The 19,180-nt window shown below is 36.2% G+C and overlaps 1 protein-coding gene across 1 annotated transcript in view; it reads right to left on the bottom strand.

Moving 5' to 3' along the window:
* Window positions 1-19,180, bottom strand: part of GPC5 (glypican 5) — a 1,351,161-nt gene that overhangs the window by 53,704 nt on the left and 1,278,277 nt on the right. The gene's annotated exons all lie outside the window — the stretch shown is intronic.

The following is a 19,180-nucleotide window of genomic DNA, read 5'->3' as shown; positions in this document are numbered from 1 at the left end:
CTCATTTCAGAAAATGTAACCTCCATTCATCAGTACGCAGACACAAAAGTTTGAAATTATCCTTGACTTTCTCTCCCATTCCACATCCAATCTAAAAGCACAGCATGTTGGTTCTGCCTTCAAAATATACTCTAAACCTGGCCCTTTCCCCCCACAATACCACAGTCACCATAGTTCAATTCAGCACCATTGGCTTCTTCTGCTCTCATATATCCATTCTCAAATCTCCTGACAAAATAATTCTCCACAAAGATGCCCAATAGGATTTATTTGAATTCTGTTTACAGAACTCTAGAAGTTTCAGATCACATGCAGAAAAAAATGCAAAAGTCTATAAGGCCTGCATGATGAGGCCCTGACTTCCTGCCCCAAAACTTCTTTGATTTTTTTTTTTTTAATTCACACTAGTCTCACTGGTCTCCTTGCTTTTACATCTAACATAATTTTTCTTGCCTCAGGATTTTGTATTTGGGGATTCCTGTGCCTGGAAGGGTCTCCTCTATGTTTTTCATCTACACTTTTTCATGATCTTGGTCAAATGTCCTCTCTTCAGGAAATCTTTCTTTAATCTCTCTTCCTAAAGTAGCAGTCCCATTCACTTTACCTTTATTTCCCTATACTGTCTTATTTCTTGTTAATCCCTCCTATCATAAGTAAGCTCCAAAAAGATAGAAACATTATTTATTTTGTTCACTGAAGCATTCCCAGAACCTAGAATCACATTGGGAATATCATAGGTGCTAAATAAATATATATGAATGTGTCTAAGCTTCCAAATATACTAGTATAAAATTGTTTATTTTTAATTAAAAAAAAACTCTTTCAAAATCTGATTTAAGATTTGAGAAGATGTCAAAGATAGTTTTAAAACATATTTCTGAAATATGTAAAGTATATAGTTTGATAAATTTATCAAAACATTTAAAAGGTACAATTAGTACATGTTCAGATGTATAAATGTTGTACTGTTTAAAATGTACAACTTAATTGAGACAGGAGTATACTGTTGTGGAACATCCAAGACAGTGAAACAATCAAATCAATAAAACTTATTCTTCATTTGCCAAAGTTTTCTCATGCTTCCTCATAATGTCTCCTCTAGCCCCTCATTGTCTGTCTTACCCCATTTACCAGGCAGCCACACATCACTACAGATTAGTTTGCATTTTCTAGAATTTCAAATAAATGGAACCATATAATGTAAACTATTTTTTAAATATATTTTTTAACTCAGCAGAATGGTCTTGAGGTGCATTCATACTGTTGCATGTATAAACAGTTCATTCAATTTTATTGCTGAGTAGTATTCCATTGTATCACTGAAACCATTTGTTCATCCACTCACCTTTGATAGACATTAAGGTTCTTTCTGATGTGGGCTATCCTATATAATAAAGAGATAATATGCTAATTAGACCAGATTCCATAACAACCAGTGGGTGTGGGGTGAGGCCTCAAGGCAGCCAGAGCTGCAAAGGCCTACTCTTACACGAATTTCGTGCATTGGGCCTCTAGTTAAAATAAAGCTACTGCAAGAAAAATTGATGTACATATCTTTATATGAATATATAGTTGTATTTTCTTTAGGGTATGTAATAGTTTTATATGGCAGGTGTTAAACATGATAAGACATAGGAAACCTTATTTCAAAAGTACTTGTATGATTAGCATTATCACTAATTGCTCCACATTCTCACCAATACTTGGGATTGTGAGTCCTTTTATTTTGAATATAGTTATAGGTTTGAAATGAAATCTCATTGTGGTTTTAATTTATATTTCTTTAATGACCAATGATGATGAGTATTTTTCATGTGCTCATTTGCCATCCTTATATTTTCTTTGAGAGGTATCCTTTCTAATTTTTGCCCATTTATTCATTTAACACATTTTGTAATTTGCTAATGTTATTTATAATTTTTAAATGATATGTGACTGGACTTTTTATTATTTTAACATTCTTTCAAAACAGAAGTCAGTAATTTTGATGAAATTCATTTTTTTACAATTTTTTTTATGATTGTGCTTTATTTGGGCATATACTAGAAGTCTTTGCCTCACCTGAGGTTAAAAAAAATTTCTTTCCTATTTTGTTCTGCACATTTCATAGTTTTAGATTTTATATTTAAGACTATGATAGAATTTGAGTTACATTTTACACATAGTATAAGATGTGGATTATTATTTTTATGCATGTCCAATTGTCTAAGGACCATTTGTTGGAAACAATTTGCTTCTATACTGAATTCCCATTGTACTTTTGTAAACATTATCCACCCCCCACTCCCCATGTAGGTGTCCTATCTAATAAAGAGGGAATATGCTAATTGACCTTCACACTGTCGCAAAAGATGGCGGCTCCCACAGCCAAGAAAGAGGGAATATGCTAATTGACTGCCCTGCCCTCAAATATGGCAGCGCCCACATCCAATAAGGAGGGAACATGCTAATTGACTGCCCTGCCCTCAAATATGGCAGCACCCACATCCAATAAGGAGGGAACATGCTAATTGACTGACACACCCTCAAAGATGGCGGCGCCCAGAGCCCTCAGCCCCGCTGGGGTGGCAGGCACACGGCAAGGCCAGGCCTACCCCCAGGCAGCCCCGGCCGCTCCATGGGCCTGCCTCTGAAGTCCCCCAGTTCCCTCAGCCCCCCAGCCACCCAGGGCCGGCCTAAGTCATAGGCAAGCCTCTAATGGTGGATGCTCAGCTGCTCAGTGCTAGCCCAAGGTGCAGGCAAGCCTTGGATGGCGGCTGCCCAGCCGCCCAGGACCACCCGAGACGCAGGTAACCAGGACCGGCTAAGGCTTGCACTGTCAGCCGTGGCAGCAGCAGAAGTGTGATGGGGTGTTGCCTTCCCCTGATCACCAGGTTGCCTCCTGCCCCTGAGGACTCCAGGACTGTGAGAGGGGGCAGGCCTGGCTGAGGGACCCCCCCTTCAGTACATGAATTTTCATGCATTGGGCCTCTAGTATATGTATATTCTGTATTGGTTCCTTTTATCTATTTGTTTGTCTTGATACCAATACCACACAGTCTAAATTAATAATCCTTTAACATAACTCGTTTTCAAAATTGTTTTGGCTCTTCTAGGTCCTTTGCATTTCTGTGTTATTTTTAGAGTCTGCTTGTTAATTTCTACACGTGCCTAAAGGGGTTTTAATTTGAATTGCATCAAATGAACAGATCAGTTTAGCAAGAAGTGAGTTTGTAACAATATTGAATTTTCTAGTCTGTGAGAATGGTACATCTCTTCATTTATTTAGGTCTTTTTATTTTCACTTAGAAATGCTTTGCAGTTTTCAATGTATAAGATTTGCACATTTTTGACAGTTTTTAATATTTTGATAAGAAATATGTTTGTTTATATCACACTAGAGAAAGTTTTGACTAAAAACAGTATCGCACCATCTTTGCATCTTCTATATCCTCCAAACATACTTGTCGCTTTGTTTATTGAATGTATTAAATTATTTCATGGTAAAGAATTCCTAAAAACCATTCTAATCCAAATTTTTATATAAAAGTAGTTTGAAATTATGGGGAAAAGGATGGTAGTAGAAGTAATGTAAATATGAAATAATAAATAATCACCTGGATAAGTTTTATAGAACACTTGGATTTAAGAATATTAGAATTTTCAAGTAAGAACTATGTTTTTATTTAAAATATATTATTTACTTTGAATTGTACCTGCATTTTACCATGATCAGAACCTAAAGGAAAGTCTACAAAATTATTGTGATCCATCTTCACGGCCTCACAAAAAATGGTGATTCGTTTTTGTAGTTAATTCCAATCTTATTACAACAAAAATAGAAGAAGAGACTCTTTACTGACATTGGCAGGATGCCTTTGTGTTCTGACCAACCATCATTACAGAACACCAAGTCAGAGCAATAAATCCATGGTAGGGATGGTATAAAATACAACTATTTCCTATAACATAAACTTTGGAAGACTGGCATTTTGAAAAGGAGTGTTTTAATTTTATTATATTTTCCTATAAGATAGAACTAATTCAATTTACTTAATAACTAGTTCATTAACTTTTAGAAGTTTACTTCAAACTTATTAGGAAAAATCAAGATCTGAGAACTATTATATTTCTATGATTTCAATTTGAATGCCTTGTGTTTTTTTCCTATCATCTAATTATTTTAGGTGGAACTGCCAGTATAATGTTATAACAGTGGTGAAAGCAGACATCATTGTCTTGTTCCTCATATTGAGGAACTTCTCTTTTATTCCTACTTGTTTGAGTGGTTTTATCATAAAAGGATATTGAGTTTGTCAAATGCCTTTTCTGAATCAATTAAGATTATCATGTACCTTTTGCCTTCATTCTATTATGTAGGGTATTATATTGTATCAACTGTATTTTATACACTATCACTGAATAACCTAAAAAAGGAAACTAAGAAAAAAATTCCCTGTATAACTGCATCATAAAACACTTCAAAATAAATTTAACCAAGGAGGTGAAGGACTTCTACACTGAAAACTATAAAACATTGTTTAAAGAAATTAAATAACTATATGGATACAATTCATGTTCATGATTAAAAGACTAATATTGTTAAAATGTCAATACACTTAAAGTGATCTACACATTCAATTAAATCCTTATCAATATTTTAACAGCCTTTTTTTTTTTACCAGAAATGGAAAACCCTACCCTTAAATTAATATGCAAAAGGTCCTGAATCATCAAAATAATCTTGAAAAAGAGAAATAAATTTCTATTACTCACACTTATTGATTTCAAAATATAATGAAGCTATAGTAATCAAAACTGTGTGATATTGGCATATATTAGACACACAGATCAGTGGAATAGAATTGCAAGTACAGAAAGAAATCTTCACATCCGTTGTCAATTGATTTTTGACAAGAGTGCCAAGTCCTTCATTGAGGCAAAAATAGTCTCTTCAACAGATGGTGCTGGGAAATCTGAATTTTCACATGCAAAAGATTGATATTGCACCCCTACCTTACACCATAACAAAATTAACTTACATCAATACATCAATTACCTTAATATAAGAGCAAACACCATAAAATATTGGAAGAAAACTTAGGAATAAATCTTCATAACCTTGGAGTTGGCCATAGAGTCTTATATATTACAACATAAACACAAGTAGCAATAAGAAAATATGGATAAACTCAAATTTATCAAAATTAAAAAAAAATTTTGTGCATCAAAAGACATTATCAGGAAATAAAAAAATACAACCTATAGTGTGAAGTAAAATGTTGCAAATCATATATGACTTTAATATCTGGAATATTTAAAGATCACCTACATTTCAGCAACCACAAAAAAATACCCCAATTTAAAAGTGGGAAAGGAATGCCCAGCCTGTGTGGCTCAGTGGTTGAGTGTCAACCTATGAACCAGGAGATCAGAGTTCCATTCCTGATCATCCCCAATTGGGTTTGGGGCTCAATCCCCAGTAGGGGATGTGCAGGAGGCAGTAATCAATGACTCTCATCATTGGTGTTTCTATCTATCTCTGCCTTCCTCTCTGAAATGAATAAAAATATATTTTATTTATTAATTTTTAAAAGTGGGAAAAGGGACTTGAATAGCTATTTCTCAAAGGAAGATATACACATTGTCAATTAAGAATACCAAAATCATTAGTTATTAGGGTAATGCATAATGAAATGCCACTGTACCCCACTAGGATGGCTATAATTATTTTGAATTAAAATTGTGTTGGCAAGAATGCAGAGAAATGGGAATGTTTGAACATTGCTGCTGGGACTATAAAATGATTCAGCCATGGAGAAAAAACAACAACAGTTTGGTGCTTCTTCAAATGCTAAACATGGAATTTCAGTGATGTGCTGTTCACACGATTCTCCACTCAACCACTGAGCCATAGCAGTCATGCTATGAGGAATAATTTTTTTTTTAAGTTGAATTCACAGAGAAGACAAACAAGTTCTAAAAATCATATGTAAATATTTTTTGAATCTACATTGAAAATGTCCAAACACTATGTCCTTTTAGAGATGTAAGTGTAACATAATAGAATTTGCTTTTAGAGTTAGAGGTTCTCAATGTGAGTGTGGGATTTGACTCAGTTCCCTGAGGAAGTCATTTAGCTTCTTATTTTTGTCACTTAGTATAGGTATACTAAAATATCCTCTTCGCGCCTCACTGGATGTGCAGCAATATGCAATTTGTAAACATGCTTTGTGAGATGCAAGCTTGATATGAAGAGCTCTTATAATATGTTCCAGACTTTGCAGTGACCAGACTCTATGCCTTTTTACTATTTGCATTGAAGAATGCAAAACACATCAAACTCAGATATCTTAAAGAGAGTATTATGCTGAGCAAAATAAGTCAGTCAGAGAAAGACAAGTGTCACATGATCTCACACATATGTGGAATATAATGAACAAAATAAACTTACAAACAAAAGAGATTTAGAGACATAGAAGCAAGGAACAGACTGATGGGTAGCAGAGGGAAGGTGGAGGTGGGGAGAGATTAACCAAAGACTTTATATGCATAACCCATGGAAACAGACAATAGTGTGGTGAAGGCCTGGGGGAGGGGGGGGTGGGGGGAAAGGGATACCTGTAATACTTTCAAAAATAAAGATAAATTAAAAAAATAAAATAAATGATATTTTAAAAAGATGAAAATACTATTTTTCATTAGAATACCAGGTGCACTTGTGTGACAACAGCTACAATTCTTTTCTTGTCCCAAATGATATTATTTAATAGAGTAACCATCCATAGGTGAGGAAACTGAAGCTAGCATGAAAAAGAAAAGCTATAGTGAGTGTTGGCAAAGATGTGGGGGAAAAAGGAGCCCTTATGCACTGTTGGTGGGAATATAAATTGGTGTGGCTACTTTGGAAAAACAGTATGAAGATTCCTAAAATAAATAAAAAATAGAACTACCCTATTATTCAGCAACCCCACTTCTATGTACATACAATGGAAATGAAAACAGGCTCTCCAAGTGATACCTGCACTCCTATGTTAATTGCAGCATTAAACCTAATAGCCTAGATATATACATATATCAAATCATTAATATACACTAAAAAATATCTTACAATTTTATTTATTTTTTTAAAATATATTTTATTGATTTTTTACAGAGAGGAAGAGAGAGGGATAGAGAGTTAGAAACATCGATGAGAGAGAAACATCGATCAGCTGCCTCTTGCACACCCCCTAACTGGGGATGTGCCCGCAACCAAGGTACATGCCCTTGACCAGAATCAAACCTGGGACCCTTGAGTCCGCAGGCCGACGCTCTATCCACTGAGCCAAACCGGTTTCGGCACAATTTTATTTTTCAACTAGAGGCCCGGTGAACAAAATTTGTGCATGGGGAGCCGCAACCGGTTTGGCTCAGTGGATAGAGCATCAGCCTGCAGACTCAAGGGTCCCAGGTTCTGGTCAAGGGCATGTACCTTGGTTGCGGGCACATCCGCAGTAGGGGGTGTGCAAGAGGCAGCTGATCGATGTTTCTCTCTCATCGATGTTTCTAACTCTCTATCCCTCTCTCTTCCTCTCTGTAAAAAATCAATAAAAATATATTTTTAAAAATTTGTGCATGGGGGGAGGGTCCCTCAGCCTGGCCTGCACCCTCTAGCAATCCGGGACTGCACCTGCCTGCATGCTTGATGCCCCTAACCACTCGCCTGCCTACCTGCCTGATCACCCCTAACTGTTCGCCTGCCTGCCTGTTTGCCCCTAACTGCCTGCCTGATCGCCCCTAACCACCTCTGCCTCAGCCCCCACCACCACGGCTTCATCAGGAAAGATGTCCGGAAGGTCGTTCGGCTATCCAGTCTAATTAGCATATTATGCTTTTATTTTTATAGATCATACCTCAATAAAGCTAAAAATATTTAAAAATTAGAAAGGAAATTCAGTTAGATTTACTTAAGTATATTATACTTTGTATTATTTGGTCACATTGTATGCAAAGAAGCTAGAATAGAAGACTATATGAAGCTCTATGAAACATTTGTGCTATTTAATGTGTGTCTGTATGCATGTGGATGAGTGTGATTCATTTTCTTAAGGAGAAAAGCAATTCTTTTTCAAAGCTTTAACATATGTAAGCATGTCACCTCAGACCTAAAATATTGGGATGTGTGTAATAAAACTTGTGCAGCAGATTACTGGAAATGTTTTATTCATTTTTCTTTTAATGGGTACATATGTTTTCAAGGAACAGTGTTTGCCCTGTTTGAAATGATGTTCGACTTCTTCGTGTAACCTTGAGTGGGTATCGACTAAGAAGTGACACATGTATTCATATACATAATCAGCCCATGCAATCACTAGAAAAAAACTGAAATGATAATTTTTATATGTTGCTCATATGGTGTATACTTATGTGTACAACTGCTTACACCTTTAAAATAAATTAGTTAAATTCAATATATGGTGCATTCATTCAGGAAAAAGCCAAACCAGTTGTCAAAAATTATATATTAATGTATCTAAGGAATGTCAGTTGTGCTAACTTAACAAATAGACACCTTAAAATCCTATTATCATTCCAATTCTACAATAAAGGAAATGATTTTTAGTGTTTGCAACTTCCCTCATGGTTTATCTTGGGATGAAAACCTAAAGATCAAAGATGTTCACTAATGCTGACTTATTCTATAAACAATGCTCCCAGTCACCCTCCTGCCACTTCTCTTTGCCAGAAGAAACAAATGCCGGTTGCTTTCATGCAGCCAACACTGAATTTTGACAAGGGAGCAAAGTGATTCAAAGCCAACAAATACCAGAAGAATAACGCAAGGAATCTCACCTCAAACTGAGAGCACACGGTCAAGCAGTTGCAACTGGAAAGCTGACTCTAATCTTGATTTTGATAATCTGCCTCAGGTTTCAAAGCATAACTAAAAAAAATATTTATTCCTTTCCATAAACTAACATCAAGTTAGACAGATGACTCGTAACCATACTACATATTTCAAATTTTAACACTTCTTTTTCTGTTGCCTTTCTTTATTCAAATAGCTTTGATAGTGCCCCAAATTATTAAATTTTGTTTTTGCATATGAGCATTATTTGCAAACCAGCTCTCTCTCCATTACTGCACAAAATTGAATAATAATGGTATTAATCTATAATAATAAAAGTATAATATGCTACTTAGACCAGACAAAACCCAAGTGCCAGAGGGAAGTGCCAGGTGCCAGCAGCCGGGGCAAGGAAGGCCTACTCTTGCACGAATTTTGTGCATCGTGCCTCTAAGTTATAAATACAAAGAGATAACAACAAAATATTTTTCTAGTGCTTGTTAAATTTCAATTATTCTGCCAAGCACTTTACATATATTATCCCTTCTAAATTTCACAACAACCCTCTGAAGTATTATAGTGATCTCTATTAAACAGATGAGATTAATAGTGAACCAAATAAAGTGTCTCAGAACCAATAAATGGAAGAGCTGTTCTTCAAACCCAGAAATATCTGATGCTGAAGTCTATTCTTTGCCCTTATGCTCCACTGCCTCCTAATAAAATCCATGGCAATTTTCCACCTGAGAGCTTTAAGAAAGGTCTACTTTAGCACTGTATATTAGAAGACAAGTATATTCTGTTTTCCTTAAATATTCTATAGGGTGCTTCATGTGAGTGGTATAGGTTTTGTTGTCTACAAACTACTAGCTGATTACTGCAAAGATCCCTGTTGGGCCCCAATTAGTTTCTTTTCCTTTAGGAAAACTTGAGTACTCCCCAGCTGTTCACACCACCACTTCATTTATTCTAAAAATCCCAATTCTGGCATTCGCATTCAGAAAAGGCTTTGAGATGCCTTTTACTATTTTGATTACATAATTCTGTGACAAATGGATTACATTTTTGGAAGAAAATATGAATTGTGATATCTACATGATGCTACACAAATCTTTGTAAAGGTAAACAATAAGTGAATTAACTTGTGCCAAATAATAGCACTATTCACTTGTTGATTTGAGACATGAGGATATTGGCCCTTTTAATACAAAATTAGAGATTCTGTAGTCTTTTCAGATGAAAATAAGTGAATATGATCACAAGATTGAAAAAGAAAATATATGAAAAAAGTTAAAAATCTAGGGATATGTAAAATTAGAAAAGAAAATGTTAATTCAAGACCTTAGCTTATAAATATTTCAAGGTAAATAGAGTAAGAGATTTATATAGTAATACTACAACAAGAATGCAGATATTACACACATACAAAACTCAATTGGTAATGGTATTGGGATCTGAAATTTTCAATATGGATATTTAAAAAAATTAAAATGGTACATAATCATCCCTGCTGAATAGTTTAATTGCTTGAGGTAAGAAATTAGGCCATATCATTTGAGGTGGCTGAATTTAGGCTTTGAGTCATAATTATAGAAAGGCCATATTAGTCTATGGTACATTAATGACACAGTGTTCAAATCAGCATTATTTTTATAAAACATTTGATTACTGATTAAAATAAATTTAAATGCACTTTTCTGAGTGTACCACTTTGATGTTAGCTATAAAGTAGAATATTTTTTATTTGCTTAATAAATATTAACCTACTGAGGAGAGTGGTTTTAAAAATATTACAACCAAGGTAAATAAATGACAGCATTTCCTTTACATTTTCCAAAGGTACTCAAAATTTTGGGGAATGTGTTCAAAATTTAGAATATTCCAGTCCACATTCCAGGAAATTCTTTGGCAGTATTAATCATGGACCTCAAGTTTCAAATACTTCAGTAAAATGCTGTGTACCATTTGTTATGTGGATATGTGAAAGTTTCTGAACTGTGTTCATTTTTCAGGTCCCAAATACTTTTTGAAATGACCATAAGCAATATTTAACCAAGGCAAGTGTGTTGAAAGTCATTGATTTTTAAAAAGGTTTAGAGATATTGGAAAGATCTATTATATAGACTCTATAGATAGAATGAATGTACATATAAAATTTTAATCATAATTTTGGCAGATGTTTCCATACCAAAAAAGCTATTTCTATTTTTTCTTTCATTACATCTGGAAGCCAAGAATAATTAGAGGTAGTTTTTTTTAATTTTGAAATGACCTTACATTCTTGTTAATAGTAAGAACATGGAAATATTATCATTTAAGGGAATTAGAAATGATTAAAAGAATACTAAAAATAGAGACATTCAAGATGGCAGTGGAGTAGGTGGAAACTACACTGATCTCCTCCCAGGACAAAATTGAAATTACAACTAAATTATAGAACAATGATCCTGAATAACCAACTGAAGACTAGGTGAAGAAGAGTCTTATAATCAAGTATTTACAGATAAAGCCATATTAAGACTAATAGAAGGGAGGAGATTGGAAAAGGGCTGGCCCTGCTCCCATGGGCAGCAGCTGAGGTTCAGGAGGGAGAAGCATGGGGTCTCAATTTGAAGCCAGGCTATTACCCCACAAAACACCTAAACCAGGAAGAAGTGCCCATATCAAGCTGTGAAAAGCAGTGGGGTTTCTGTCCAGCAGGGAAAGACAGAAGTATGCTGGAGACAAAGGCACCCTCTTAACGGGCCAGCACAATCTCATTTGTAGTTGTAGTCACTCACCCTGGCTCTGGTGGAGGGAGAGCAAAGCAGATAAGAGTTCGTGTGAGGAGAGTCTGGGGTTTGTGGCTCTGGGGAGAGAGCTGAAAGGACAGCCACTAGCATCCCTGTGCTCAGTCATTTTTACATACTGCAGATACCATTTCTGTTGGGTTGAGCACTACCTTCCCTGTGGCATCACCCTCTGGACTCCCTGCAGAATTTAGGCCCTGCTGAGTCAGTAACTGACTCAGGGGGTATCAGTAACTGAGTTGTGTGGCTTTGGGTTGGGGGCCATTTACCCTACAACCAATGAACCTTACTGACACTTCCCACTCACATGAGATCTGCTAGAACTACCCACTGGGTTTCGGGCAGACCCACCCTCTGGATTCTGGTGGGGGCCCCACCTATCCAACTCCTACTGACTTTGACCTGCCAAGTTTGGAGCAAAATCTGGGACTGACTAAGTTGTGTGTCTCTGGGCTGGAGCCACTCCCCTACCCCATATTCCCCAAAGCCTGACAGGCACTTCTCCCTCACCAGAAATCCACTAGCCCCTCCTTCCTGACTCCCGGTAGCCCCACCTTTCTGTCTCCTCCCTGCACAATCTGGGATAGACTGAGTTGTGTGCCCATAGGATGTGGGTCATGTTTCCTTTGCACACCTGACCAGGGCAGAGGCCTCCTTCATATGGCAAAATCTTGGTTTGTTTGGGCCTGATAAACTCTGCTGGCCTCCACCTGATGAATCCCTGAGGCCCTGCTCCCCCACAGAAGTCTGTTGGAACCCAGCAGGTGGTAGTCAGACTTAATATACTTAGAGACATTTGCTGAGTGGTCTCAGACCCAGCACTGGTATTGAGTTTGAACTTGCCCCTACCTGGTGACTCACTGAGAATCTACCTCATAGAACTCGAGTACTGCCACAGGCCCTTTCAGTGGCTGAGCCTATTAGGCAGGTAGCAAACAGAGACATATGGGGATGGATCTCAGGGTGCTTGGGGACTTTGCTGACCTGCCTGAGCCCAGGGATGATAAAAGCCATCCTTGGTGCACAGCTTGGTCCTTCCTACACACACCTAGGCTCAGCAGTAGTAGCCACAAACTGTGTATTGCTGTAGCTCCAAACAGGTTGACCAGGGCCAATCACAGTCAGCATCTGACATTAGTCTGCACCAAAGTCCCTCCCGAAAGGCCCAGAACAAACACACCAAGTAGCCAGCTTCAGACATCAGAGCAGGATCCAATAAGCTACACAAGTGACATATCCAAAGGAAGATAAATTATAATAGGAATGCCTACTTAAGCCACACAAGGGACATCCCTGGAGCACTCAGCTAAGGTAATTAAGGAGATTGCACAACTGGAACCCACAGGACACCTACTACATAAGGCCACCCCATGAATACTGGGAGTCATTGCAGATCTATCTAATATATAACAATAAACACAAAGAGACAGCCCAAATGGGGAGAAAAATAAATATGCCCCAAATGAAAGAACAGGAAAAATCTAAGTGAAATGGAGGCAAGCAATTTATCAGATGTAGAGTTCAAAGTAATGGTCATAAGGATTTTCAACAGAATGAAAAACAATGTAGAAACTATATAGAAGCACCAGTCTGAAATAAAAAATATAATATCTGAAATAAAAAATACACTGGAAGGAATGAAAGGTTGAATGAAGCAGAAGACAGAATCAGCATTATGGAAGACAAGGTAGAACAAAACATGCAATCAGAGTAGCAAAATTAAAAATAGTTTAAAATATAAGGATAGTTTCAGGGACCTTTGGAACAACATGAAGCATAACAACTTCCTTATTATAGGGGTATTTGAAGGAGAAGAGAGAGAGAGAGAGAGAGAGAAAGGGATCAAGAACCTATTTGAAGAAATAATGACCCAAAACTTCCCTAACCTGGTGAAGAAAAAAGACAAGTTCAGGAGGTACAGAGAGTCTCAAATAAGATGAATCCAAGACACATCATGATTAAAATGGCAAAGGTTAAAGACAAAGAGAGAATGTTAAAGGTCACAAGAGAAAGAGAGTTAGTCATATACAAGGGAGGTCTATAAGGCTGTTAGCTTATTTCTCGAAAGAAACATTTCATGCCAGAAGGGATTGGCATGAAATATTCAAAGTGATGAAAAACAAAGACCTACACCCAGGGCTACCGTACTGAACAAGGCTATCATTTAAAATTAAAGAAGAAATAAAGAGTATACCAGACAAGAAAAAGCTAAAGCGTTTGTTATTACCCAACCAATATTATAGGAAATGTTAAAGGAACTTCTTAAAGAAAAATAAGAAGGATGAGTATAAGTAGAAGGAGAGGAGAAGAAGGAAAACAAGAAAAGTAAGAAGAGAAAAGAAGAAGATAAAGAAGAGAAAGAAGAAAAACAAGACAAAACAGAAAAACATAGTTAAAAGAATAAAATGACAACATATGTACCTATCAATAATCACTTTAATATAAAGGCTTAAATGCTGCAATCAAAAGACATAGAGTATCTGAATGGATAAGAAACAAGATCCATATATATGCTGTCTACAAGAGACCCATCTCAGAACCAAAGATATACACAGACGTAATGAGATGGAAAAAGATATTTCATGCAAATAAAAAGGAAAATAAAAGCTGGGGTAGCAATACTTATAACTGACAAAATATACTTTAAAACAAAGGCTATAGTAAGAAACAAAGAACCGAAACCGGTTTGGCTCAGTGGATGTTTCTCTCACATCGATGTTTCTGACTCTCTATCTCTCTCCCTTCCTCTCTGTAAAAAACCAATAAAATATATTAAAAAAAAAAAAAAGAAACAAAGAAGGAAACTAAATAACGATAAAGGGAGCAATCCAATAAGAGGATATACCCCTTGCAAACATTTATGTACCCAACATAAGAGCACCTAAATATGTAAAGCAAATCTTGATGGATATAATACAGTCATAGAAAGGAATTTTAACATCCCATTGACAACAATGGATAGATCTTTCAGACAGAAAACCAATAAGAAAACGGTGGCCTTAATTGACACACTATACCAGATATATTTAATTGATATCTTCAGAGCATTTCACCCCAAAACTTCAGAATTTATATTATTTTCAAGTGCACATGGAATATTTTCTAAGAAAGACTACGTTAAGAATAAAACAAGTTTCAATAAATTTAAGAAGATTAAAATCATATCAAGCATCTTCTCTAACCATAATGGTATGAAACTAGAATCAAACACAAGAAAAATCCTGAAAAAGCACACAAAGATAAGAAGGCTAAAAACACACACACATTACTAAACAACAAATGAATTAACAGTGAGTACAAGGAAGAAATCAAAAGATACCTTGAGACAAATAAAAATGAGAACACAACAACCCAAAATCTATGGGAGACCACAAAAGCAGTTCTAAGAGGGAAATTCATAGTATTACAAGTCTATCTCAAGAAATAAGAAACATCTCAAATAAGCAATTTAACTTTACACTTAAAGGAACTAAAAACAGAACAAAGCCCAAAGTGAGTAGAAGGAAAGAAATAATAAAAATCAGAGCAGAAATAAATGCAATAGAGTCTTAAAAACAACAACACACAATACAAAAGATCAATAAAACCAAGGTCTGGTTCTTCCAAAAGATAAATCAGATTAACAAAACTTTAACCAGACTCATCAAGAAAAAATAGAGATCACAAAACACAAAACCAGAAGTGAAAGAAGAAAAGTAATAACTAACCACAGAAATAAAAGGGATTTTTAAAAAGTATTATGGACACATATATGCCAACAATTTGGACAATCTGCACAAAATGGATATATTCCTGGAAACATACAATCTTCATAAACTGAATCAGAGATACTCAGAAAATCTGGACAGATTATACCTAGTAAAATTGAAGCAGTAATAAAAACCTCCCACAAACAAGAGTGCTGCATGGGATGATTCAAAGGAGAATTTTACCAAATATTTGAAGAAGAACTGAAACCAGTATTTTTCAAAGTATTCCAAAAATTTCAAGAGCAGAAATGACTCCCAAGCTTATTTTATGAGATCAGCAGTATGCTAAATCCAAAACCAGATAAATACACTATTAATAATAAAATTATAGGCCAATATCCCTGGTGAATATAGATGTAAAAATTATCAATATATTAAGCAGAGATTTATTTTAGATACAAGGCTGGTTCATATCCACAAATCAATTAATGTTATATACCATATAAACAAAATGAAGAATAAAAATCATGTAATCATATAAGTGGATGCAGAAAAGGCATTTAACAAAGTTAAGCATCCATTTATGACAAAAACTGTCAGCAGTGTGGGGATAAAGGGAACAGACCTCAACATAATAAAGATCATATGTCATAAATCTACAGCTAATATCATACTTAATGCTAAAAAGTTGAAATTTTTTTCTATAAGATCAGTGACTAAACAAGAATGTAGCCTTTCATCCCTTTTATTCAACATAGTATTGGAAGTGTGAGCCACAGGAATCAGACAAGGAAAAGAAATAAAAGGCATCCAAGTTGGAAAGAAAGAAGCAAAACTGTCATTGTTTGCAGATGACAGAATACTTTACAGGGAGAACCCTAAAATTCCACTAAAAACTATTAAAACTAATAAATGAATTGACCAGAGTAATAGGATACAAATTTAGTATTCAGAAATCAGTTGGATTTTTATACACAAATAAACTATCAGAAATAAAAATAAAGAATATAATCCCCTTTACAATTACATAGAAAACAATAAAAAACTTAGGAATAAATTTGACCAAGGAGGTAAATGGCCCATAATTGGTAAACTATAAGACACTGATGAAGAAAGAAACCAAAGAAGACACAAATAAATGGAAGGCTAACCTGTGCTCATGGATAGGAAGAATTAACTTTATTAAAATGTCCAATCTATAAATTCAGTGCAATTGCTATAAAAATACCAATGGTATTTTTCACAGAACTAGAACAAATAATCTTACAATTTATATGGAACCATAAAAGACCCTGAATAACCAAAGTAATCTTGAGAAAGAAGAACAAAGTGAAGATATCACACTACCTGATATCACACTATAATATAAGGCTATAGTAATCAAAATTGCATGGTACTGACATAAAAATAGACATATAGTTCAATGAAAGTGAATAGAGAGCTCAGAAACAAACCCACAACTATTTGGTCAATTAATCTATGACAAAGAAGATAAAAATATACAATGGGGTAAAGACAGTCTTCAATAAATGGTACTGGCAAAAGTGAACTGATTCCTGAAAAAAAAAAAAAAAAGGAAAGCAGATCACTTTCTTATACTATATACAAGATTAAACTCAGAATGGATTAAATACTTAAATGTTGGATCTGGAACCTTAAAACTCCTAGAAGAATTCATAGGCAGGAAGACAAAAGAAAAAATGAACTAATAGGACTACATCAAATTAAAAATGTTTTGCGTAGCAAAGGAAACCAGCAATAAAAAACAAAATACATCCTATTCATTGGGAGAAGATATTTGCCAACGATGAGGCCAATATTCCGACTTTATAAAGAACTCACATAACTTAACAACAACAACAACAACAACAACAACAACAACCAATCTGATTTAAAAAATGGGAAGAGAACCTAAACAGTCACTTCTCCGAAGAGAACATATAAATGGCCAATAGATATGTGGAAAGATGGTCAACATCACTAATCATCAAGGAAACGCAAATTAAAACCACAATGAGATATCACTTCACACTTGTCAGAATGACTATCATCAATAAATCAATGAACATTAAGTGTTGGCTAGGATGTGGAGAAAAGGATACCCTCATGCAATGTTGGTGGGATTGTAAATTGGTATAGCCACTATAGAAAATAGTATGGATATTCCTCTAAAAATTAAATATAGAACTATGATATGATCCAGCAAATCTGTTTCTGGGTATTAATCCAAAGACACAGAAAACACTAATTTGAAAATATATATGCACTCATATATTCATTGAAGCATTATTTACAGAGGCCAAGATATATAAGCAATCTAAGTGTCTATCAATAGATGATTGGATAAAGAAGATATGGTACATATATTAATGAAATACTACTCAGCCATAAAAAATATGAAAATTTTCCATTGTGACAACATGGATGTACCTTGAGTGCATTATGCTAAGCAAAATAAACCAGACAGAGAAAGAAAAATACTATATCATTCTACTTATATATGGAATTAAAGAAAACAACAATAATTGAACAAACAAAATAGATACAGAGAACAGATAGTCACCAGATGGGCAGGGAGTTGGGAGAATGAGTGAAAAAAGTAAAAGGGATTAAGAAGTACTAATTGCCAATCATAAAAGTTGTCATGGGGATGTAAAGTACAGCATAAGGAATATAGCAAATAATATTGTAGTAACTATGTATAGTGTCAGATGGGTATTAAGCTTGTTGAGGTGATCAGTTAAGTGTATAAATGTATAATCACTATATTGTACACCTGAACTAATACAATATTGAATGTCAACTACAAATAGAAAATAATTACTTTAAATATGTACATATATACACATCCATCTCTATAATAAAGAGCCAGGGTGTAATGACTGATCAGGACCAAAGGCTGACCATCAGAAGTGAGCACTGGGTTGCCATGGTGACCCAGCAATGACTACTGAGACTGCAGGCCCAGGGACCCAGCAGTGACTGCTGTGGGGGCTTTGAATCAGGCCCGGAAAGAGACCTGAAGAGAGAAGCAGGGGCTGATCTGTAGTGTCTGAGGCAGCTTTTGACCAGCACTTGCCTCTCTCTTTCCCTCCGAGCCTGGCCAACAGCCCTGCCTCCATTTCTCCTCCAGCCTACACTGGGGCTGCTGATCAGCCCTGCCTTTCTGATCAGGCCCTGTTGATAGGCTCAAAGATGCTGACTGGCATAGAAACTGGCCAATCAGAACCAAATCTGGGTCAACTGTGAGGAGCCAATAGCTGGCTAGGAGGTGGAGCTTTTGACACTGACTGGCATAGAAACTGACCAATTAGAACCAAATTGGCCAGCAGGGGAGGGCAGTTGGGGGCGAGACCAGGCTGGCAGGGGAGAGCAGTTAGGGGGCAATCAGGCTGGCAGGGGAGGGCCATTGGGGGCAAGATCAGGCTGGCAGGGGAGGGACATTGGGGGCAAGATCAGGCCAGCAGGGGAGGATAGTTGGGGGCAACCAGGCTGGCAGGGAATGGCACTTGGGCGCAAGATCAGGCTGGCAGGGGCAGGCAGTTGGGGGCAACTGGGCTGGCAAGGGAGAGCAGTTTGGGGGTGAGATCAGTCTGGCAGGGGAGGGCAGTCAGACATCTCCCAATGGGTCCCCGATTGGAGAGGGTACAGGCTGGGCTGAGGGAACCACCCCTCTGTGCATGAATTTCGTGCACCAGGCCACTAGTACATACATAAAAGTCATGCTTGTGAAGATTTTAAAATGATTTTTCCACAACAGTTGATACTAACCATTTGGACAGATTTCATATTCTACAAATTGCTGTAACATCTCTTACTCACAAGAGACATCCCACATGTTATATACTAGAGTTAGAGCTAGGCTTAAGCAAGTGTTTGGTTCCTATCAGCTT

This window comes from Eptesicus fuscus, chromosome 8 (assembly GCF_027574615.1).
Source record: "Eptesicus fuscus isolate TK198812 chromosome 8, DD_ASM_mEF_20220401, whole genome shotgun sequence".
NCBI lineage: Eukaryota > Metazoa > Chordata > Mammalia > Chiroptera > Vespertilionidae > Eptesicus > Eptesicus fuscus.
The sequence above is the reverse complement of the archived record's forward strand: the minus strand, read 5'-3'. Positions and strand labels throughout refer to the sequence as shown.